This window comes from Myodes glareolus, chromosome 2, assembly GCF_982192425.1.
Source record: "Myodes glareolus chromosome 2, mMyoGla1.1, whole genome shotgun sequence".
In the NCBI taxonomy this organism is placed as follows: Eukaryota; Metazoa; Chordata; class Mammalia; order Rodentia; family Cricetidae; genus Myodes; species Myodes glareolus.
In genome coordinates this window covers 77,189,951-77,215,382 of record NC_142027.1, presented here as the reverse complement: position 1 = coordinate 77,215,382, position 25,432 = coordinate 77,189,951, and positions in this window count along the sequence as shown.

The window sequence follows — 25,432 nt, the reverse complement described above, 5'->3', positions numbered from 1 at the left end:
TGTGTATTTTGTGTATATGTGTGTGTATGTGTGTGTGTATGTGTGTATGTATGTGTGTGTATGTGTGTGTATGTGTGTGTATGTGTGTGTATATGTGTGTATGTGTGTGTATGTATGTATGTATGTGTGTGTATGTGTGTGTGTGTGTATGTGTGTGTATGTGTGTGTGTGTATTTTGCCTGCATGTATGTTATATATCGTGCACTTGCCTGGCGCACATGGAAGTCAGAAGAGGGCATTAGACCCATTGGATTTGGAACTGCCAGACAGTTCTGAGTCACCATATGGTTCTGGGAACTGAATCTGGGTCCTCTGAAAGAGCAGTCAGTACTCTTAACTGCTGAGCCATCTCTTTAGCCCTTTGCCTTGACATTCTTAACAAGAACATTACCTACTTCCATCCTATATCTGGGAAGCTCAGCCTCTTCCTGGGTCCCTGGTCAGATTTTCTGGAAAGCACACAGGTTTCTCTTAGCTTGGGCTGAGAAAGAGCGTTAGTTAGAAGCTATGAAGACTCATCTAAGGTCAAGTCTCATGATCCTTTCAGGGATATACAAGTAGGTGTCCCTTCCTGTCACACTGCTTTACATATGTCCCCCCAACACTAAGACGAAGATGGTGTCCTCCCTGTGACTGGGCCGTATCCAGGGTAATGAGGAACATTTTTCCACTGGAGCCTAAGGAGTGGCAGTCTTAGGAGGTCTGGTCTTGTTGGAGTAGGTGTGGTGTTGTTGGAGGAAGTGTGTCCTTGGGAGTGACCTTTGAGGTCTCAGATGCTCCAATCAGGCCTGGGATGGCATTGTCTCTTCCCACTGCTGGCAGATTCAGATGCAGACCACTCAGTTCCTTCTCCAGAACCATGTCCACCTGTGTGTCACCTTGCTTCCCTCTGTGACAATAATAGACTAAACATCTGAACCTGTAAGTCAGCGCCAACGAAAAGTTTTCCTTCCTAAGAATTGCTGAGGTATCTCTTGACAGTAAGAGCAACCCAAACTAAGACACAGTTCTTTAGACAGAAGCAAGTCTTCTCTCTCCATCCTTCCTCCAATACCATAGTCGAGTTCCCAAGACCCGCTGTCTGACGTCACCGCCAGGTGGCGCCTGGGCAGCTCATTGCTTCCCACTTCCCTTTACCAGCGACAGTCTAGGACCTCCAACGTTTCCACGTCCAGCCCTCTATTTATCCTGGCTCTTAGGCATTTGGCAAACACTTCTGAGAGCCGAGCCTCTCGCTGCTTCCCGCAACTTCTACAATCACAATTTGTCTGCCCGCTTCTTGCTCTGACTGCTTGCATGTAACAAAGTCTAGTGATTGGTCTCACCTTTTCAAACACCTTTCATCCCAAGAAAAGCAACCATTTCTGAGGACTCAAAACACTGGCATTCTTTCCTCAGTAACTCGTTAGGAATCTATAAAAGAAAGCCACCCACCAGGCAATCAAGAGGGAGAGGTTGGCCCCAAAGTGCTGCCATAAATACACTTGACCTTCTTCTAGGAGAGATGCTAGGCCCTCCCCTTCATAGTTCTTTTCATCGTTTGCATCCATGCCCACAAATCTGTGTGAAATTGTCAATTACTCTCACCATCACGTTAATGAGGCTCATGAGGGATAAAGTATTTGAATGAGTTCACGGGTCACACAGCAAACAGAGGGTAGATCCATCTCTCAGGCCAGCATGTCTTCTGGCTGCCTTCTGCCAATGAGCAGCTCTGCATTGCTCCCTACTGAGCCCCGCTCTCCTTGCTAGAAGATGGGGTTTCTGGGCTATAGACTTCAAAAACCTTTCAGGAAACCAAGAATTCAGGCAGAAGTTTGAGTATCTAATGGGGCTTGCTTCCCTTGGGCCCCAACATTCTCTCTGGAGAGAGGCAAGAGCGCTGTCTTTAGAATGGCAGGGTCTTCTGTGAAGGAAGAAGTTGTCTAAACCTTAGAGAAGCCAAGCAATGAAGGCGAGATGGAAATTGTATTTGATTCCCAAGTCATTTTCTAACAAAGGCACCAAATCTAGAATCTGAGGTTTATTAAGAGCCTGATAATTTTCAGAGATAATAAACAGTTTAGACTTTGGAAACATGTAGCCAAGAACACATCATATGAAGACATCCGCATCTAGTGTAAAAGCCAGCTCTAATCTGTAGTCAAGTAGATGTCTCAAGGACTGTCAGCTGGAAGCCAATGAGGGGAGGATGGGGGGGGGAGGAAGGGGATCTTAGAGTGGGAATCTTGAGAGATCACAGTGGCCACTGTCTTCATTTGATGTAGAAATGAACCGTGGCACCGAGAGGGCGAAGAGCAGAGCGGCGCCTCGGCCACAGGACATTTTGTTGAGCTGTGATAATCATCTCGTCGAACAAGTGAAGAATTGAACACCACAAGGCTTAATGGTCAATGGACTTAACTTGATTGTAGCATTTTACACAACAGGAGCCATAATTGACATCTGAATTGCAATTCTTCCTGCTCCCCATGGTGAGGAGATGTAAGCAGCGTTTGCTGCTTCATTCGCTGGGCACATCTTCCACTCGAATGCTCCGCAGGGTAGCGCCTCATCTCCCAGGCATTAGTTCAAATAGCGCTCTCATCCTTTGTGCTCCTCGCTGCTGCCTTTGCTGTTATCTAGGACTTTGAAGAATACTTTTTAACAGTGTTGAACTCACTCAGTTGCTTAACTCAATCCAATAAATGGTTTGACTACGATCAAACTGACATTCACTATTTTCAGTACGAGGCAAGTGTGCTGGGCAGTGATGGTGGCATCGAATTAAAAAAAAAAGGCATTGAACTGCCTTTCAGATTTAGATTTCCCCATGCTTATGCAAAAAAGAGCAAAAGGATGCGGACTGAGAAAGCCAAGATACTTCGTCTTCATTGAGGAGGCGTCATAGTTTTAAAGTAATGAGGGTGAGTTCTTTGCATGGCATTTCTCAGAATTGATTGCTGGGAAAAGTTGTGAAAGCAGATGATTCTCCCAAACCAAGACTTTGATGAGCTCTTTTGAAATCCCAGGGTAAGATCCCCAGAGAAGACAGGACACACAGTAAGGCCAGGACTGTGGGAATGTTCCAAACTCTCAAGCTGACTCTGTATGTGGGGGCTGTCATTTCCTCTTGCAGAGTCCAGGGGAGTGGGCAAACCCAGCTGCTGCACATGACTGTAACAAAGCTCCTGTCGTGCCTGGGAGACGGGAAGCAGGAATCACCAGGCAGAGCTTACATGGATGCCCTAAGGGTAGCAACAAAACACCGTCCAAGCGAACAGCATGTCTGAACAGGACTTCAGGACTAACTAAAGGAAGGCAGAAGAAATAAACCCCAATGATGCAAAAGGAAGGGACTCACAGATCCAGAGAGACTTTATGCACACATTTAAATTATTCCAGCAGCCTTAGGGGGAATTCGGTGCATACATGCCTATTAATATGGGCTGAGAAAACACACAGGAAACAAGTAAAGACTGCAGTTTGGGTGAGGGAGCCTGTTGGGCCAGGGTGCTCGTAGACACAGTTGACCACTAAACCTAAGAATCAAAACCCATTCCTGACCTTTCCTGGCAGGTGCGCCAGACTCTAGGCTTGACTTCAAAAGGAGCAGGCAGGAGTTTGAAGCCTGCACCCGAATGGAGGCAAAACGATGGGGGCCCGAACTCTTGCTTTGAACACTTCTGCTCATCCATTTATGCACAGCCGAAGATCAATGAAGGACATGGGTTCTGTCTCAGGCTAATAGCGAACATGAGGGCCGTTCTTCTGACACAGTGTCCAGCCCCCTACCATCATTGTCGTTTGGGGAGGCTGCCAAGTTCTATGAGAGGCCCACCTCCGTCAAAGCAGAGTGCCAGAAATCAGGTCAACAGGCCGCCCCTCCTCAGCAATGTGTTTGCTTACAGTACACGCTTAGCCAGTTCACCAATTCTAAATCCAAGATTCATTTATTTTCTAGGATGATACAGGCTCTGGTCCTTCATTGCCCATGAGATGAGGAAGAAGATGAACAGACAGGCGAGCATGAGAAGCTTTTGTTTCAAGGACTTGATATGATTCACTGGAGATATGATATTCTCCCCTAAAATAGCTATACATAAAAAGCAATTATTTAAATTTTTCTAGAACTTAAATATTTTTCACGCTTATATTTTCCTTAATTTTGGTGGTACCTTGTGAGTAGGTAATGAATTTGGTCCTTTGCCACCTGTTACTCTGTTTTGCCCACCATCTTCCCGACAAGCCCCTCTGTACCTCCATACCATGTGTATGTGACCCACTGAGTATAAATAGGGTTGTCTGCTTAACTATCAGGGGGAGTGTCTTAGTTAGGGACTTTATTGCTGTGAAGGGACACTATGACCATGGCAACTCTTCTAAAGAAAACATTTCATTGGGATGGTTTCAGAGGTTCAGTCCATTATCATCATGACAGAGAGCATCATGGCAGCAGGCAGGCCTGGTGCTGGTGCTGGGAGCCCTTATATCTTGATAGGCAAGCAACAGGAAATTGATTGATTGTTACACTGAGTGAGCGACGCTTGAGAAAAATACCTCGAAGCCCGTCCCCACAGTGACACACTTCCTCCGACAAGGCCACACCTCCTAATGACTCCACTCCCTTTGGAGGCCAATTTTTTTTTTTTTTCAAACTACCCCAGGGAAGTTATCTGCTAGCGACTGGGCAATTCATCTGTGATCATGTGACTGACTAAGGCAACTTCACTCAGCCACCATTAACTGTCAATAGCCCTTCAGGGAGGCATGTACCCCATGAGCCTTTCGCCTTTCCATCACTCAGGATTGAAGGCCTGCTCTTATGCAGACTTTAGGCGGGTCCCCACGGCTGCAGTGAATTCGTGAGTGCATCAAAACTGTCATGTCCAGAAGGCCCTGTTACACAGCACTCCTCCCAGGCCTGTGGTTCTTATAATCATCCTGCCTCCTCCTCCATGATGTTCCCTGAACTTCACACATGCATGTGCATGTACACGTGTGTATAAGAGGTGATGTTAGATATACTATTGTTTAGGTTTAAGCATTTCACAGTCGTTTATTCTTGGCCTGTCATCAGTCTCTGTATTAATCACCACCCACTGCAAAGAGAAGGCTGAGAACTATCCTGATCTATGGGCAGAAAGAGAAAGATTCAGAAGGCAGCTCAGTGCCATGTCCCATTAGCGAAATAATAGTAACAGGTAAGACCTGAACATTCCTAAAACATCTTGTAATTTCTTAATTATAATGGCTTAATTATAATTTACTATCCCCAATTTTCAAATATAAACATGAATATTTCCTAGGAGAGTGGAAGTCATTTGTTCATAACTACACCAGAAGAATTTGATAGGTAATGTGTTCCTACCTCCTAGGACCCAGACACTGGATTTGTCACTGGTCCACATGGCCTCCAACCACTGTTGGGTAGAATTGGTTTGAGGCTTCCAGAAATGTCTCCCTTACATCTGCAAAGCTCATTCTTGTTTTGGGATAAGAAAGTCTAAGCCTCCTTGCCTTAGTTAGGGTTTCTGTTGCTGTGGAGAGACACCACGACCATGGCAACTTTTAGAAATGTTAATTGAAGTGGTGGCTGACAGTTTCAGGGGGTCAGTCCATTGTCATCAAGGAAGGAAGCTTGGCAGCATGCAGGCAGATGTGGTGCTGGCTACATCTTGACCAGAAGGTAGCAGGAAGTCCTCTGGCTGTCACCCTGAGGGAAGCTTGAGAAAAGACCTCAAAAGCTTGACCCTACAGTGATACTCTTCCTCCAAAAAGGCCACACCTAACAGTGCCACTCCCTTTGGGAGCCATTTTCTTTCAAGTTGAATTACTCTCTCCTCATCACCAAAAAAAGCCAAAACCATCTTTCCCTTCTTGTTCACCTGTTTCTGCCTTAGGTCTAAGGAGTACCATCATCCTAGGGCTCCTAAGAGGAAGCCAAGCTTTTTCGTAAATTGATGCACTGTACGCTCTTGCTTCAAACCCAGTGGGAGAGCCAAGGCTTTATTATTATTTTCCCTTGTTTGCTTCACGTAGCTTTCATTAGATGATTATAGCTGTTGGGATTTGATGGATGCAACAGTCTGTCTCGTCGCCACGTTTCTGAGCTGGTCTACAGCTACTCAATAATTACCGCACAGCCAAGGGAGGGCCTCTTCAAGAATGCTGATGAATTATCAGCTTCCTTTAAGCCTCATTAGGTTTCCTGATAGCAAAACCTCCCATTGACAGGTCCTCATCTAACATGATTTTCCAAAGTCCGTCACTGTTTGTCGGATATGAGACTATTCATGCGTGGAGCAGTCTGGAAACCAGTTTGCTGTCTTGCGATGACACTGCCTCCTGAGTTTATTTTTGTTCCAGCTTTGTGTGCGTGCATCTGTGATGGATGTGGGCTGTGCAAGCAGGAGGGGCTAGCTTGAAGTTTCTGGAGAGCGTAAAACAAACACAGTACTTAATTCTATTCTAGAATTGAATCATCTAGCTGGAAAAAATATTAAACTCACCTTGGGCTATTAAATATAACCTCCACATCTTTTAGCTGATAAGAAATGTCAAGGCGAGCCTCTCAGTTCTGTGGCTCCAAAGCCTGAACATCACCTTTGTATCCTCTCTCTGCCTTTGCCCTCACACCCCGTCCATCAGCAAATCTGTTTTCCTCCACCTCCACTGGCCGTCCAGCTTCCATCCGCTTCTCTCTACCCCCATTCCTCTTTGTCTAGGCCAAGCCATCCCCATCTCTCCCCTGGCTTACTGCATCTACCTCATCCTTGAGTTGCCTGCTCCTGATCTTGGTCCCTTGTAATCCTTTACCTCCACAGCAAGAGGCACTGTCTTTATTAAAATAAATCCCACTCTGGCTTCAAACTCTCCCGTGGTATCCTGTACATTTTTTTGTTTTGTTTTGTTTGTTTTTCGAGACAGGGTCTTTCTGTAGCTCACTCTTGTAGACCAGGTTGGCCTCAAACTCACAGAGATCCACCTGCCTCTGCCTCCCCAGTGCTGGGATTAAAGGCATGCGCCACCACCACCCAGCCAAACTCTTGTATGTGTCCTCCACAACTCTGTCAGAACTGACCCGTGTCGACACCCCTGACTTCCTTTGTCAGTGTATCCTTCCCATTCCTCACCACCTACCAGACCCAAGAGGTTTCTTCTCTTCACAGAGCTTCTTCATAGCTTGATGTCTCTGCTTGGCTCTCACCCCTCCCCCCTACCGAGGCTTTCTACAGAGGGTTCCTTCATCACTAGGTTCAGCTCAAATGTCATCTTCCAGTCATTCCCAGGAAGCAGTATCCTATCCGGACACATGTCCTGTGAGACCTCTGCTTTATCTCCCTCACAGAACTCGTCATTACTCGGAACTTTGTTTCTTTTAATGTGTATACTTGTTTCTTGGAATGCAAACAACACTGGGTAGGCATCCTGCTCTCCTGGCTCTGGGGGCTAGGTGCCCTGATGCCTACAGAAATGTGGACACAGAGAAGGGACTTACGAAAAGGCGTTGAGTAAATGGACAAAGGGTGACAGAATAATATATGACTCTTAATTTTATTAGTCTGAAAAATGAGTCTATAACAAATGGGTTTCATCATACATCTTCATTCATTCATACTTTGTTCTTGCTTCCTCACTTCCTTACTCTCTTCCCCATGCCCCCCACCCTTATTCTTCTAGACTCCTTCTTCTGCCAAGCAGCTCTCTGTCTTTGTTCAGGCCACACGTGTTGCCTTATTCTTCTCCTGGAACATGAGGGGCCGGCTTGTTGGGGTTTCCGTGCCGCCCGGTACCCCACAGCCGGCAAATCCCAAAGAGAAATCACTAACAGGACTCCATAAGGTTATAAACTGATTGGCTCATTAGGTCAGGCTTCTTGTTAACTCTTATAACTTATGTTACCCCATTATCCTTATCTACATTAGCCACATGGCTCCGTACCTTTCTCAACTGGGCAAATTACATGCTGCCTCTTCGGTGGTCTGCGCAGGAATGTGGAGGGAGCTTCCTGCTTCCCAGAATACTCCCAGTCTCTTTGCTCCACCTCTACTTCCTGTCTGGCTTTCTCGCCTATACTACCTGCCTGGCCAATCAGCGTTTTATTGTCAATAAAATATGATTGACAGAATACAGACAATTCTCCCGCATCATTCTCCCTTAGGATCTCATCCTCCCTTCTCATGGTCCCTTTCTAGTTTCATGACTTATCCCATATACATACATTATACGTGTGTGTATGTATGTATATGTATCTATATATACACACATATATATGACATATCCATGATATATGCTTTATTTTGCCTAACATATTTCCAGATCTTTTCATTTTTTTTTTGTAAAAGTCAGCATGTCTAGCATCAAATAACAGCAAACGCTGGTGAGTGTGTGGGAAAAGAGAAGCTCTGTTCATTGCTGGTAGGAGTGTAAAGTGGAGCAAACAATATGGAAATCAGAATGGAAATTCCTCAAAAAAATGAAAACCAGAACTTCAATATGAGCGAGCCACACAGCTCCTGGGTATAGATTCTTGCTTCTGTAACTGAGTTTGTGGAGGATTACAGAGTAGTGAGGCGTTCTGCTGGCCCTGGGTTGTGATCTTTCCAACATACAGAGAACCTCACGGAGTGACTCTTATCCAAGGTAATGGTCAAAGATCATAATGCGGCAGGCTTACTGGCTGCCTGGATGGTTCCTGGGTTGCTTCTATACCACCTGCCATATACAGGAGAGTACAAGGCAGCCCCAGTAAGAAATAACTCACTCACTGGAGATGTCGATGGTACCCAGGTTGACCACTTATAGCTGGATGCTGCTGAATCCATTGCTTCCTCTTGGTCACAGGAAAACCTCTCCTAAGAGGTGCTCATTTCTCACTCTTCAGCTCCTCAGGCAGAAGAATGAAGTCTTTCTTTATCTTAAGAGGAAGCAGGAGTTTTGGTTCCCTTTTATTTAGGCAGTATCTTGCTGTGCAGCACAGGCTGGTCTTGAATTCCCTGTGTAGCCCAGGGTAGCGGCTGTGGTTTACATGCAAACCTCCTCCACCGGTTCCTCCGAGTGAATACTTGTTTCCCAGCTGGTGGCACTGTTTGGAGAGGATGTGGAAACCTTAGGAATTGGGACCTTGCTGCTACAGATATGGCCCTAAGAGTGGGGTTGAGGATTACTGGCTCTCTGTGCCTTTAGTCCAAGCTTTCTCTGCTGTCCTGTCCTCTAAGATCCAAGGAAGTCTATATTCCAGGAGCCTGCCTTTGCAAACTGTAAACTAAGGGGCTTCTTCCTTTGTGTTGCTCCTTGGTAAGTATTGGCTCAAGGAGATGATTAAAGGAATTAATGCAATTACTTGGAATTTATAATCCCCCTGCATCAACTTCTGGAACGATGGGACTACCGCAGAGTACTACCAGCTGGAGTAGACTGCTCTTCAATGGCCAGGTTTATTTTCCCCTTCTGGGTAGTAAGCACCGCGACCTCTGATTAGCTTAGGACCAGCCACTGAGATAACACCCAATGAATATTAGCTATGAAATTGTGCCTGGGGTAGTTAGAGCCTGGGTTATGGTGTCTCTATTGAACGAGGCTCAGCCAGCTATCGATACTCAACAAGCCAGTTAGACAGATCAATAATAGCAAAATACAGAAAAGCAAGTCTCTATTTTTGTTTTTGCTTTTTAATGTGGCCACATTGGCGAGAGTAGGATGGGGTCCAGTGGGTTCCCCCCTCCCCGCCCCAGCTGCTACTCAAAGTCCATCTTTGGGCTTCCCTAAAAAGAAAAGTGTGTGCGTCACCCAACAGTCATGGTCAAGTGTGGTCCTCCCTATCATTGATCTTTTTTGTCTCTGCTCTAGTCTCTCCTGCGGCGGTGGTCTCATCCGGCGTGAGGGTTGTGTGGAATCTCTTTCCTTCTCTAGCCGGTGGCTTCAGCAGTTTTGTTTTGTTTCGTTTCTTCCAGCATGGGATTCCTGGGGAAATTGCAATTTCTTGGGAACACTCATTTTATCTGTTTGATGGCCAAAGGGGGGGGGGGATTCAAGTGCCCCTTCAGTTCCTTTCAGAACTATGACAATGTCCATGCAAGAAATTTATTGTGCAAAGTGACCTTTTGGTCCACGTGGATCCCATTTATCTTTCCAGGCTGTGAGTCCTGCCATTTCCAGGCCTTTCCTGGGCTTCAGCAAGTGCCCCTTCCATGATGGATGCCATGTTCACTCAGTGTTCCATTTACTTTTCATTTAAATATTGACCTAGAGTGCTTCATTTCTTCCTGACCTGGCTTATCAGTTACTTAAAGGCATGGAACATGTCTTGGAAGAGTATTCTTCATAGAGTGGTGCCCAGAACATTCTAGAAGGAAGACACCAAGAGTGTCCTTGACTCTGTGTCCATTCAGCAACAGCAAAGAAAGGCTTGCAAATGAGTACAGTAAGGAAAGGGAAGATTTCTCCCTTTCAGTGAAGCTTAGGAAAGCTATGAGGTAGGCACGTTCACGGACACAGCCTCCCTTTCCCTGAGGTCCAGACAGTCCCTAGTCAGGCCACTGGAGCAAGCATCCCACAGCTGTGGACCAGATAGCGTTCACAATTATCCCCAAGTGCAGGCTGAGGACTGCAGGGGCAGGATCACAGGAGCAGTGACAGTCCGCCTTCTGGGAATCGTTAAGCTGTTGACAGCCAGCCACAGGGCTAGAGACTGACTGAGGCAGGCTGACTTATCAGCACTGGGAAGGAAGATAAGGAGAATAAAAGAGGAGCTTCTTGCTGTTTTCCTGTGACGCTGGGGGGTGGGGGGCGCTACTCTAAGCTCGGTGAGCTATTTAACTGAACACAGCTGCACACAAAGTTGGAAATGAATGGTAGATTTCATCTTTTTAAATGGAACATACTCAAAAAGGTGTTTTTTTTTTTTTTTTGACACTAACAGCAAAGAAAAAGAAGTGCTTGCTGTAGGACAGTTCTTGTGCACCGCCCCCACAGCAGCCGCTCTTCCCTCTCAAAGCACAGGATGCCAGGCCCAGAGAGGCTTTAGAAACAGTGCCTCATCAGTGTTCTATGCATGAAGAAAGTGAGACCTGGAGAAGGGGAGAATTGATTTATTATTCATTTATTTTTATTTATTTTTTTCAAAGTTTATTAAATTATGAAAGTTTCCATTTCCGCCCCACCTCCCAACACCCTCCCACTCCCCCCCTCCCCTCCTCCTCCCTCTCCATCCCTAAGAGCAGTCAGGGTTTCCTGCCCTGTGGGACGTTCAAGTTCCTCCCCCCTCCTTCCAGATCCCGGAAGGTGAGTATCCGAACAGACTGGATCCCAAAAATCCAGTATATGCAGAGGAAACAAGTCCTAGTGTCATTGTCAGTGGCTTTTCAGAAAGGCTCCGGGCCAGCCACATTCAGAGAATCCGGCCATAAGTTTTTTTTCTAATGTATTCTGATCACGGTTTCCCCTCTGTCACCTCCCCTCGGATCCTCTCCTCCTCTCAATTCAACCAGCTCTCAACCCTCTCTCTCTAATTAGAAAACAAACAGGCCAATAAAAATCAAACTAGAAAAAAAAAACCAGAAACAAAACAAAACAAAACAGAAAAAGCAGAAGGAGCATATGCACATGTAGATCACACATACTCACATGCACACACATATATACACACATACACATCACACACACATATGAACCATATACACATACACAACACACACACAAAGACACACCACACACATACATGCACACACATACACGCCACACACTCACCATATACAGACCAAACCCGACACACAGTCACATAGACACACACACACATATACACATACACCATAAAAAGATAAAATCAGAAACTATAATATATAATCAAAAAATCAGTAAGGTAGAAAGTGCTCAAACAAAGCATCAGGGGAGAAAAGACCAAGGAAAAGGTTTATAACCACACAGGTCTAATGGTAAAGCCAACAGAAAATGGAGGTTCCTGTGGTCTGAACCCCCTTTTCCAGGTGATGAAGAGAGAGGATGATTGGTAGACTATACAGGCTGAGGACCCCACCTCTAGAGCTCATTTTATTGAATGACAAACTTTGGTTCTGAGCAATGAGCTTCTTGTTTTCTCTTCCCTATCCATGAGATAATAGCTTTGTCCAAATGACCTCTAAGGATCCCTCAGTTCTTAAAGATGTATAAATATGACTTCACTACATGACAATGACGTATAATAATGTATTATTAATAAATAAATACAGAATGTAAATTTTATATTAGATACCATGATAAATAATTTTATATAATAATTTAATCTCTACTTCCCTGTGGAGTAGACTTGTTTATTGTTGTTGGTTGTTTAACTCTTTTTATTCTTTTGGCCTTTTGGAGGGCCCTCCACCCAGTTCCCAAATTAAACACACACACGGAGTCTTATTCTTTGGCTTGTTTCTAGCCAGCTTTTCTTTACCCATCTCCTTTTGCCTCTTGACTTTTACCTTTCTCTATCCTTCTTACACTCTAACTCCATGACTGGCTAGTTGGTTGGCCCCTACATCCTCCTCTCCTTGTTCTCTCATTCCTTCTTCCTCCTCCCAGATTTCTCCTCCTATTTATTTTCTCTGCTTATCATTTTTCCTGCCTTGCTATTGGCTGTTCAGCTTTTTATTAAACCATCAGGTATGTTGTAGACAAGCAAAGAATCACAGCTTCACAGAGTTAAACAAATGTAGCATGAACCAAAGTGACACACCTTTATATCATTAAACAAATGTTCCAGAGCATGAACAAATGTAACACACCTTAAAATAATATTCCACAAGTTTTTCACTGCTTCCATCCACACATGAGAATGTTGGGATGTGGGTTAAGTAACTGGCCCAGGATCACATAGCTTGTTGGTAGAGACAGTGGAACTGGTGCATCTACCTGCCTGACTTCAGAGATGGAAATCCTAAGGTTGGTAAGACATCTAATGTTTCCTCTCTCCACTTGGTCCAAGATTAGCATCTCATGTTCATCCAGAGATCACCCTACTTTGCACTTTAGGTTTGACAGAGAAAACCTGCCTCCTTTACAGCTCCATCACGTCATCTCCAATGCCCCAATTCTACTAGAAGTCCAACTCATGTATGGAGATGTAATTATCCACACAAGTAGGGCAGCCATGTCCCTCAGTGAGCCTCATCTTCTCTCAATGAGGTTTTCTTTATTCACCTGCTGGCTTCCCAGTGTTTCTCCTCCCAATTCCATCACAAACACAGAGTGGTTCTGCCACCTTCTATTGTACTTGCAGATGCAGCCTTAGTTACTATTGCTGACAAAACCCCAGTAATTGTAAAGATGGAGGGAGCAGAGATGATGACCTCAGTGTGGCTCTACACAGGGACTCTTGTCTTTCGGGCCGTGATAGAGTGACAAGAACCTAACTATTTTCCCACTACCAACAAATTAAAAACTAGACTGAAAAAAATAAACAAAGCACTAGCCCAAGGGGAACACACGTCAAGGAAGGGAGATGATAAGACAGAAATCACAGTGAAAGGTGATGAGACAGAAATGGGAAAATAAGCAAGAAAACCGGGGATTTGAGATGATGAACATCAGGAACGAAAGGACATCTTTGTCCAGCACATGATTCTTGCAATGGTAAATGAACATTGCAAACACCTGTGTACAAATAAATTCTACCTAGTCTTTCCAGGGAAAGAGATCGTAACATAGAGAAGCCTCCAAAGCTCATATACACACGCAAAAAGAATCTGAATACCCTCCTATTTACTACAGAAATTGAAGCCAAGGTTAACAACTGTTCAAAACCTCACCCAGCTAATGTAGTTTGACTGGCGGATTCTACCAGTATGCAACAAAGACAATCATACTAATTCTCCATAATCTCCCCCAGCCAACAGCAGCACACGGCCACCCTCACTAACCCCAGGAAGCTAACGCTGCCCTTAGTTTTCAAAATCACCAAAGATATCGCCTGAAATGGAAACTACAAACCAACATGGCACCTGGACCTGGACACCAAAATTCATGATAAAAATTTTAGCTGTGTTTAATAATATAGAAATTAATAAATGTTTCAGGATTGAGGTGTATTGCAGGTATAGATTTCCTTTACCCGTTGAAAATCACTCAATAGAATTTATATAATATCATTACACTGAAATAGGAAACTCAATAGTCATCTCAATAGACAGGGAAAACAGCTACTGGGTATGTGCCCAATCTGTCCACTCTTATGTGTTAAGTACACATTAGATCTCTATTACACTTCAGCAAAGTTGCAAACACTTCTTAAGGAAGACAAGCATGAAGACTAAGATATTTATACTAGGGGATGAGAATCTTTCATTCTGAACTGGGTGAGATAAGAATCACCATGGAAACAGACCTCTGGGTATATCTTCTGAAGGTGTTCCCAAGAAGGTTTACTAAGCATTTGTTCCTGTAAGCCCAGGTACCAAGAGGAATGCCCATGGCATGTAACTGTCTCATAGGGAAGCCCAACGTGACAGACCTCACTCTTGGGTTGGAAGGAACTTTATTGGCTCCCTCAGGAAGACATAGAGGATGGGTGACAATCTAGTATCTTTGGCCCCACCATAGACAGGGCAGTGAGAAAGGAAAGGCAGACAATGCAACTCGTAACTACATAGGGGAGTAACTTTAAGCTGAGCAAACACGGGCAGAACAGAAAACTCTACTCAGAGAGCCCAGACAGTTCATGTCTGTTTGCACTCTAGATAACTATAATGGGGTAGTCAAAAACCCCGACTCTGGCCTAACCATTGATAGGAGTGGCCATGCGGCGGTGTGTACAACAATGTCAGATGATGGGTAAGCTTCTCTTGTGGTTGTCCTTCATTGGGGATCACCAGTGCAGGGGAGAGCAAGATCCTAGGACAGCAAGGTGCTTTATTTCTGAAATACAAATGACGTAGCTCTAGTAGTCACCATCAAAACTGGAAAAGTTTTACTATGTCCTGGCACTGCCTGTTACTCGGGTTCCCCATATATGTGCAGTACAGCCCTGGCGATTACTATCATGTTCCCATATATGCATTAAAACCCTGGCTATTATTGCTCATGTCTTCCAAGCACTGTTATTACTCATGCCCCTCCTATGTGCATAGTACAACCCTGTCTATCCTTACCCATGTCCCCCATATATGTACAGTGCCATCTTGCCTTTAAGATGGAATGGTTGTTCTGTGCCATCATGTGTTGGAAGATAGGCGACATATTTTAGCTGCATAGTACCTTATGATTAGAGATTACCTTGGGTTCCAGAAGAAGCTGTGGACTTTTGAACCGTGTTAATTCTGTTAAAGACTATGGTGACTTTCAGGGATAAACTCGATGCATAGTGTATAATTAGATAAAAATAAGACTTTAGGGCCGAGGGAGACAGCTATTATTTAGATAGATGTGTCTGAGTAACAAGTAGACAAGGGGGAGTGAGTGTTAGTCTCCACTGTCAACGATGAGGTTTTCAGAAATTCATTGCGTTTGTGTGTGTGAATGTGCATGCCACAACATGCATGTGGGCGTCAGAAGACAACTTTTGGAATGTGGTTCTCTGAATGACCAAACCCAGCTTGGCAGACTGGACAGCAAGCACCTTTTCCCACTGAACTGACTCATCTGCTGAACAAAGGGATTTTGAGCTAGTGTGAAAACAGGCCTCAGAGGGGACCAATGAGAACCTTTCTCTTGAATGGTTTAACTGAATGGGGAAGAACTACGCTGAATGTACAGAGCCATCTATCTCATGGGCTTTGAAAAACTGAATAAAAGAGAAAGTGAATGAAGTACCGACCTTTTTTCTCTTGGCTTGGGCTCACATGCAATGACTCCAGCTACCTGTGTTCCCATTGCTATGTCTTATCTACTGTGGCCTTGTAATCCCCCTGAAGAAGTGCTTCCATGAGTTGCTTTTGTTGGATTTTTTTCCAAAACAGAAAAGAAGGTGATGGATATAAGAAGGAAGTAAAGGAGGTGGAGGAAAGGGAATTCTGGAAAGAGTCTTGCTTTATTGTATACAGAACTGCGAATCAACAAGACTGGAGCATCCACTCTTCAATTCGAGGTTTGTGATTGGAGAAGAGCCTTAGGAAACAGCTTAGGATGTGGTCAGTGAGACAACAGATGTGCTGAGTGCAAGAAAGCCACTCTACCTCCCAACAGAGTATTTCCCAGACATCTGGAGAGCACAGCAGCTCATGGACTATGAACTATGAGCATAATGTCAGGAAACATGTAGTCCATCACTCATGATTCTTGGTATCGCCTTTGCCTGTCCTCTGTCCCTACTTGGTAGCAATGGAAGAGATCCTTCCAAAAGGCTCCTCTAGAGACAGCCTGAGGTGAAAAGGGTAGGCAACTGACCACCACCACTGGCAGTTCCTTCATATGAGTACCTGAGCTGGCACAGTTCTTTCTCCCAACCTTCCTTGTTTATGAATGAGCCTTGCCTATTCTGACCAGTGCAGGATTTCTTCCCAGACTTGCTTTTGGTCAGATTTCTCTAATGTGCAGTGTGAAATGTTCTTGGAACTTTTTCACAACCAGAAGCTTCCCTCGTCCAACTGTCCTCCCTCCCTTCATCCCTTCCACGAATACCAGGCATGCGTCGAAGTGTGGAGGTTTTCTTTGTGAGCATTCTGTTCGCTCTGGTTCCTTATTCACAGACGTAACCTCTATTACAGCGTTTGTACTTTTAACTATCTTGAATCATTTCCTGGAGGACCCGAACTTATATGCACCCCATTTCTTCTTTCCTGCCATCGACGCTCCACCTTCTATTGAGTCTATGTCCAAATCGTCTCTTGAATCTGTTTCTTCTTTGGTTTTTCTACCACAGCCATAGAGCAAACTACACCAGATCCACTGTTCTAGAACTTTCTTGAGGGCTCACAAGATGGCTACCAGGTAGAGACACTCGCCTCCCAGACTGATGATCTGAGTTTGATCCCCAGAACCTGCATGGTAAAAGGAGAAAACAGTATTTGGGAGTCATCCTCTGCCCTCCACTACACACTATATCGTACATGTGGCCCTCCCCCGCCAGGAAAAACAGTGAAACAAGCTGAACGTGTTCTAACTAGATAGAATTCTAATCTCACTGCTATTGCTAAAGAACTCTTGATTGCCTCTATGACCTAATATCTGAAAAAGAGGGTCACACGGCTGTGAAGAACAGAAATGAATTGGGATTTGGTTGCAAAGCTGTTTGCTGCCAAGCCTGAGCTCAGATAATCAACTGGCAACTAATGCCCCATGCTCCAAGGTTAGCGTCTTTCTTTTCCACCTGAAATGAGAAAAGCTTCATCCCAGACTGTTCTCTGTGAACAGAGAGGCTGGTGGAAAACCTCGCTGGTAAAATGCTGTGAGCTACCTAGAATGCTGATTATCCCTCCGTGGCAGCTGCAAACAGTGCTCTGTCACCGTGCTGTGTGCGACTTCCATTTTCCTCCACAGAAGGCCTGATTGCTTTCCTCTGGTGGTTAAATCTTGTCTCTCAACCTCCCTTCCCTCTCATCCGACATATGTGCCCGCCAAACAGAACCGCTCTCTTATCCTCAAGCCTAGTCGGGGCTTTCTCACTCCAGTGATTTGATGCTTCCTCATCTCTGTCTAGAATCCTCTTCTCTCTCTCTCTCTCTTTCTCTCTCTCTCTCTCTCTCTCTCTCTCTCGCTCCCTCTCTGAAGACTGCTTGTCCAAATTCTTCCCATCATCTAAAGCCTAGCTGAAATATGACATAAGGTAAGGATTTCAGAGTCACCACCCCCCTTTGTCACCACCTCGGGGGAGCTCCATCACATTTCTTATGGTACACACTGTGCTACCCTGTGCTTTGGGCTTATTAACTAGTGTGTCATACATTCAACTAAGTCTCCTTCCCATCTCTCACCGCCATGCTGCCCCAGGCTGGGCATCACAGTGCTGCCTAACACCTCACTCCTAAGCTTGCTACATTCACAGTGATGATGGGCTCCCCTTGTGTTTCATGACCCAAAGGTAGTCAGGGAGAATTTGGGGCTCTGGGTAGCTTTTCCAGGGAAACAGGCGTAAATTCTAACGCAAAGTATTGTGCCAGGGTGCGTCCCTTCTGCTATTAGCACAAACTGAATAAGAGGAAAAATAAGCAGATGCTTGTCACAATTTCACATGATACAGATGGTGTCATCATTGAATCAGACTCCTGTGTCTCCAGGGATTGAGCAAAGGGATTCTGAAGGAGTTATTCCACGTGGGCAGGGACATTAGCATCCCCAACTCCCATCCTGCCCCAAAGATTGTCCCTGCTCTGGGTTCTCTCATTCTGATTCTCTTGTCATCATTAGACCTGATACTGGCGCCGCTCTCTCCCACGTCTCTCCCAGAGCCTGGCTGTCATCCTGGCCTTGCTGTGGGGCTCTTTTCCTGCTCTGTGGACCTTCCTCCAACCTGAATAAGCACTTCCACGGGTCAATGGCTATTTAGTAGAGAGTGAGGTCTATCGTGCACTGAAAATAGAGCCATGCATGTTGAAAAACATGAGACCCAGACATCTCATTGTCCGAGTTCCTTTCTCTGTTCCTGTGATAAAACACTGACCCAAACCAACTTAAGGTAGAAAATGGTTCATTCCCTCTTCTAGCTCTAAGGACTCAGTCCATCACTGCGGGTAGTCAGAGCAGGAACTCAAGACAGGAAGACAGGAATCTGGAGGCAGGAGCTAAAGCAGAAACCACAGATGAAGGCTTTTCCCTCTGGTTTTCTCAGCTACTTTTCTAATACAACCCAGGCCTACCAGCCTAGGGATGGCACCACCTACAGTGGGCCGAACTCCCCTGTTTTAGCATCTAAGAAGATTCCCCACAGACAAGCCCATGGGCCAGCCTAATAAAAGCAATTCCCCAACTGAGGTTCTTAAGTGACCTGGCTTGTCAAGTTGGCAATGAAGATACTCCATGAGCCCAAATGGCCTTCATTCATGGAATAGATTTTATTTCTGATTCAACTTCCATGATCCTTTCATAAGACAATTTCTTTATAGGTAGTTACAAAAGCAATTTTCAACTCTTTGAGTCAGACACTCATCAGTCCATTCTCCTGTTCAGAACCACAGGATCATAAACTGGACACAGAAGTTAAGACACACACATAGGAAGAAAGGTTTTGTCTTGTACCCAAATAATGACAGCAAAGAACAGAAAGTTCTAGAAGGCAGTTCAACCAAGGCCCCAGGCAGATGATCACGTGGACAGTAATTTTCTTAGGTGTTTAGAAAATTAGCTTTAGCTAAAGAGGCACAATTGTGTCCCCAAGCAGAGTGTGAACCAACCTAGAGTTTTCTTAAGTTCTGGAGGAGTCTGACCGTAGCATTTTCAATTGCCAGGCCAGCAGCTGTGACCACACCAGGCCCGGAAGTCTGGAACACATGCTGACTATCAATTTTCTGAAATCCCAGCAAAACAAACTGGGATACCAAATTCTTAAGAAATCTCCTCTGACTTACAGATCTTCTCGCAGAGCCTTAGCCCCTTCCTGAGTGCTCAGATCAAGGTGAGTGTGTCACCTTGGATCCCATCTTGTCACTGCAAAGCCTGTCGTTGTTCATCAGTAGAGCCGACGCTGCTTTTTGTCATCAGCTCCAATGTCCTGGGATTTTCCATTCTTCAAATCTGTCCTTCCAGAGACACAGATACATTCATTAGTAAGCCTCTCATGTTTAAGGAATTGAAAACCAGGTGTCTTTTGAAATCAACCCAGACTTGACCAAGCACATCTTTGTTTTATTATTAATTTGTTGTTTACCTCAGAGAAACCGGTTCTCTTAAAAATTGTAGATTTGACTGGAACAGAAGGACCAAAGCACCTACTTTGTCTGCAGGATGTCTGAGACACTCTGTTGAGATAATGCATGCAAATACAGTTATCAAGGGGAAGAATCTCTGTTGATGTCTAAAGAAATAATATAATTGGTGATTGTCTGCTTAACTTGATATATTGTTCATGCATGTTACAAGGATATGGCCTTATGGCACAGCAAAATAAATCAGTAAATTAAAAACAAAAGGATTATGAATTAGTATGTCTGTTGGCTGAACCATATTTTAGGTGTGGCACACTGGCAAGAACATGGGGGACAATGAACTTTTATTTCGAAGCCAATGGTGAGAAAAAATCTGAATATGCCAACGTATTCTCTCTTTGCCGTTGCTTATCAGCTCAAACTCCATCTCCACCTCAGGGTGGGAGGAAGGGCCTGTGCCCTCTGTGGGGCATTGTTAGTACACACCTTGACTCTTGAGAAGGCATGTAGGCATGTGTCAGGATGCTGGATCTCTGTGGAGAAACAATAAATCTAGATACGGTTATGATGTATTAATTGGATATTATTGTCTTAGATGTGTTGGGAAAACATAATTAAACATAAAATTCTGAGATGGGAAATGGTGATGCATGCCTTTAATCTCAGCACTCGGGGGCAGAGGCAGGTGGATGTTCATGAGTTCAAGGCCAGCCTGGTCTCCAGGACAGCTAGAACTGTTACACAGAGAAACAACAACAAAAAAATCGCACACAAAAACAAACAAACAAACAAAACCATAATTTTTTTTTTCTAAAGCAAAATACATCACCTAAAATGAAGGAAAAAACACTGCTTCACCAATAAGCACCCAACCAGGATGTGATGTCACCACTGGCAGATTGCTAAGGGACTGTCAGGCAGAAAAGAATGCACACAACACATTCCACATGCATTTGCAAAGTAAACAATCACCAGTTCTTAAGGAAGAGGACTTGCCAAGAACACTATCGTCCCTAATAATTCATCCTAATGCTATCAAGCCAGTTTTGGGGGTGTTGGCTGGTTTTATCTGGAGGAGAAGCAAACTTCTCTTCACTTTACAGCAATGGACAGGGGCTGTGGGGGTCCCCAAAGGTTCATATATTTGTTTAGTCATTAGGGAGTGGCACTACTTGAGAGGGACTAGGAGGTATGGCCTTGTTGGAGTACCTGTGTGTGACCTTGTAGAAGAAACGTGTCTCTGGGGGTGTGGGTTTTGGGGTTTCAAAACCTCAAGCCAGATCTAGTGGTTCTCTTCTTCCTACTGCTTGGAGAACCAGATGTAAAACTCTCAGCTCCTCCAGCAAGTACCTTGTCTGCCTGCATGCCACCATGCTTCCCACCTTTCTGATCATAGACTAAATGTCTAAAACTTTAAGCAAGCCCCAATTAAATGCTTTCCTTTATGAGAGTTGCAGGGTAATGTTGTCTCCTCACAGCAATCGAACACTGACAAAGGTGGGGCTTTGTATCTTTGTTTGTTCTTGCATTGGTAATTGAGCTCATGCATGATATTAGACAGAAAGTACTCTACCACTGACCCTCCTCTCTAACCTTAAAGGGAGTTTTGCAGATTGAAATAAGATACCCACTAAAATTAGACTCCCAAAGGAACTGACAGATAGGAAGTTTTAACTTTTTAACCCTACATTAAAAATAATAAACAAACAAGTAAGTAATAAGTAAGTAAGTAAATAAATGAATGAATAAATAAATAATTGCTCCAAGATCCCAAAAGATTTTTATGTCTAATCAGTCTTTGTAGGCAGAGGCCGTTTGTTCGTTTCTCGCTGCCCAGACCATAAAATAATCACTCAGAATTATTTGCAATACTTTTTGGCCTATTAGCTTAAACATATTGTTAGCTAGCTCTTATATCTTTGGTTAACCCATTTCTATTAATCTGTGTATCACCATGTGGCTGTGGCTTACCAGCAAGTTTCCTTCACGTCTGTCTCTCGTGGTAACTATATGGCTTCATTTTACTCTGTCTCCCAGCATTCAGTTTAGTTTTCCCCACCTACATTTATTCTGTCCTATCACAGCCCTAAGCAACTTCTTTATTCATTAAGCAATAAAAGCAACACATATACAGAAGTACTTCCCACACTAAATCTTCCAAATGATGTATTTCAAGGATGTGCTGTAAAATGGTTCTCACAAGCTTCCTAATATAAATGTTCTCTAAGATAGAAAGAAGGAAAGTTTTTATTTTCAACATGGAAAATTAGGCATTATTTCTCATTTATCTTTGCTCTTATAAAATTCATAGCTTAGAAAGCAAAACAAAACTGGAAGGTTACATTTGAGAGGTAGGATAAAAGGTATTGAACCCACCTTACCACTAACAGTGATGTCTGACTGATAGAAGTTCTGAATAATGAATGGCGTTGCCTTGGAGGTTAATTGTAGAGCTCAAGAGAATCCCTGAGTTCCTGACTATCATGTGGCAGATCCTTAGCTCTTTTGTGATTCAATGTGTTCTAAGAACAAAAGAACATGTTGATATTCATGAACTGGAGCTGAATCCCATAATAAAATCAGTACAAATGTTCCCTTGTAAGACACAGGAACCATTCCCTTACCCTAAGACTGAAAACAACAGTATAAAGAACACACTCTTCCTCAAACATTGAAGGTCTTACTTTTTCAGGAATTCATATATGCGTACCATATTTATTTCACTCCTACCCCTCCTTTCCCCCAGCTCCTCCTGTGCACACTCAAATAACTAACCTTTTCTTCTATAATAATTATTGTTAGATATATCTACAAAAATACAAACATACACTATCTATCAAAGATGGCATTCTCATAGGCATCAGACAGCTAGTGTCTAGATGGGTATAGATAGATAAATAAATTGTGTGTGTGTTTCTTGTTGAATCCATTTGATGTTGTTAGTATGCATATGTGCTTAGAGCTGACTTTGCGATGTCCTTCAACTGATAATTGTATAATAAAATATGATACATGTGCACAATGGAATTATATTTAGCTATAAACAAAAATTGAATCATGGAATTTGATGGTAAATGGATGGAAATTGAAAATAATCTAAGGTAATTCAGGCTCGGAAAGACAGATCATGCATGTCACCTCACACATCAGACTTAGGACTTGGAATAATCCATCCAGAATTGTCCTAGAAGCCTCTTTGCTAAGGCCTACTTCTCCTAGAACCTCAAGGTGCGATGAAAGCTCCCAAGGGAGAAAAGCAGTCAGCAGTCCTGCCCAGCTGGAAAGCCTACAAGCCACAACAATGACCAGCCCTGCAAGATATCCCGTGATGCAATAGTGGTGCTTATATCCCGAGGATGATCAATACCTGTCTAATTAGATATAAAGCCTTCTTAGTAGAAGGAAAGTCAACCTGGTACTCAGTTGAGAGTCTACTGTTATTACTTTCCTAAAGCAGTGTAATTTCTAACAGTGTTCTAAATACTCATTCTTATACCAAACATAAATGTAACTCTCTCTATTTCTTTCTTTCTCTCTCTCTCCCCTTCCCTCTTTTCTTCCCTCCCCCTCTCTTTCCTTTCCTTTCTTTCTTTCCTTCTTTCTTTCTTTCCTTCCTTCCTTCCTTCCTTCCTTCCTTCCTTCCTTCCTTCCTTCCTTTCTTTCCTTCTTTCTTTCCTCTTTTTTTCAGCAGGCATAGACTGGTCAAAATACAGAGCACAAGTCCCTTGTAATGCTCAACTCCAATGGGTGCATCTACAATTCAGTCACTACATGTAAAACTCAGGGAACACTGCAGATGAGAGAGTAGAAAGAGTGCAAGAACCTGGGGACCAGGATGTTTGCTGAGAAACAGCATCTTCTGTCAATGACAGGAATGTTGTGCCCATTAAATCTCAACAACATGGGTCTTGTTTAAGACTCCTAAAATGAAAATAGCTGACAAATCAACACAGATAGCGGAAATCTCACAAGGCCCCACCCCTAGATGACAATCTACAGGCAATTGCTAGCTGCTCAGAGAAAATCAGTCTTCTCCAGTGATAAGCCCTGTATAGGTTATCCAGAACACATTCCTCTATTTGCCCGTACTTTTATATATATTTAAGATATGTTGAATTTATTTAGGTAACCACTTCTTTGGTTTCCTCTTGGATGTTGTTTTCTTCTGTGTGACTCCCTCTTTTGACTTAGAAACAATTTGTTCCCTTTAGGTGAGTGTCACCTCCATGGGGCAGGGAAGCTCAAGTATGTATTAGTCCTATTATGAGCTCTGTACTTTCAACAGTGTATCTTAGGTGATTTGTTCACTTGGATGCATTCAATGACTGCAGAATCCACATCTAAACTCTTAAGTTCAACCTTACTCTCTGCCTTTTCAAGCATGTGCAGTGTGGTGGTTTGAAAGAAAGTAGCCCCCCCCAAAGAAGTGGCACGAATGGGAGGTGTGGTCTTGCTGAAGTAGGTGTGGCCTCGTTGGAGGAAGTGTGTCACCATGGTGGGGGCTTTGAGGTGTTATATATGCTCAAGATACCACATACTGCCTCAGACCACTTTCTGTTGCTTACAAGTCAAGATGCAGAAATCTAAGCTTCTTCTCCTGCACCATGTCTGCCTGCATGCCACCATATTGCACCGTGATGATAATGGACTAAACTTCTGAAAATGTAAGGCACCCCAATTAAATATTTTTCCTTTATAAAAGTTGCTGTGGTCATGGTGTCTGTTCACAGCAATAGAAACCTAACTAAGACATACAGTAAATATTTATCATTCTTTTGGGGTTACATTTTCTGTCTAGGTCAAGGGAATAAATAGCAAACCATTTTAGAGTACGTGTTAGGCCATTTACAAGAAGAGACGGAACATAATCTCACTTCCACTTCCTTTTACTAGAAATTACATAGAGATTTTCAGCCACTGGTCGTAGAAGCTTTTATACCTCCAAGTGACTGAGTAGCAGAAACTGTTCTTCATCCCTGATAAGTATCCATTCCAGAAGCACAATTCCTTGCTGAGAGCATCATCCTTTAAGTTTTTGCTGGCCCCTTTAAGTCCCCCTCTCTATTCCTAAAGCCTAATTAATATCTGGGATCTTCTAAGAGGAAAAAAATGCCATCTTAATGTTGTAGGGACATAAAATTAGATCTGAAATTAGCTATGGTTGCTTGTGTCTGCAGGCTGTATATTTTCCACAAGACATTATTGTTCATCTTAAAGAGAAATTGCCTTTAGGCAAGAGGCATTACACTTGTAGACTCACTCACGGAAGTTACCAAAGAAAATAGCTTGCAGGGTAAACACACACCAGTAGACACCAAAAGTCATGTTAGGACAGAAGACCAATTAAAGACATACATAAAGCAGACAGTTTTCATCTAACAAATGGCAAACAAAGGAACATAGTTCAAAATAAACATATTTTGATGTTTTGTTTTTCATTTATAGTTACTTGGTTTGCAGAGAAGAAAACAAAAGATGAAGGAGTTTTAAGGCAAAGGTTGAACAAGAAAGAAGGTAAAATAGAAGGCAAGCCCTCTCCTGACATGAACCAATTAGAATATGAGAACCAGATAATTAAAATAGGCAAACAGATCAGGGCATTGACAAAGCATTGGAAAAGCAAAGAAAGCCGGATATGTGAGAAGGCATGAGTCCCCCGGGGGTGGTACTGTCCT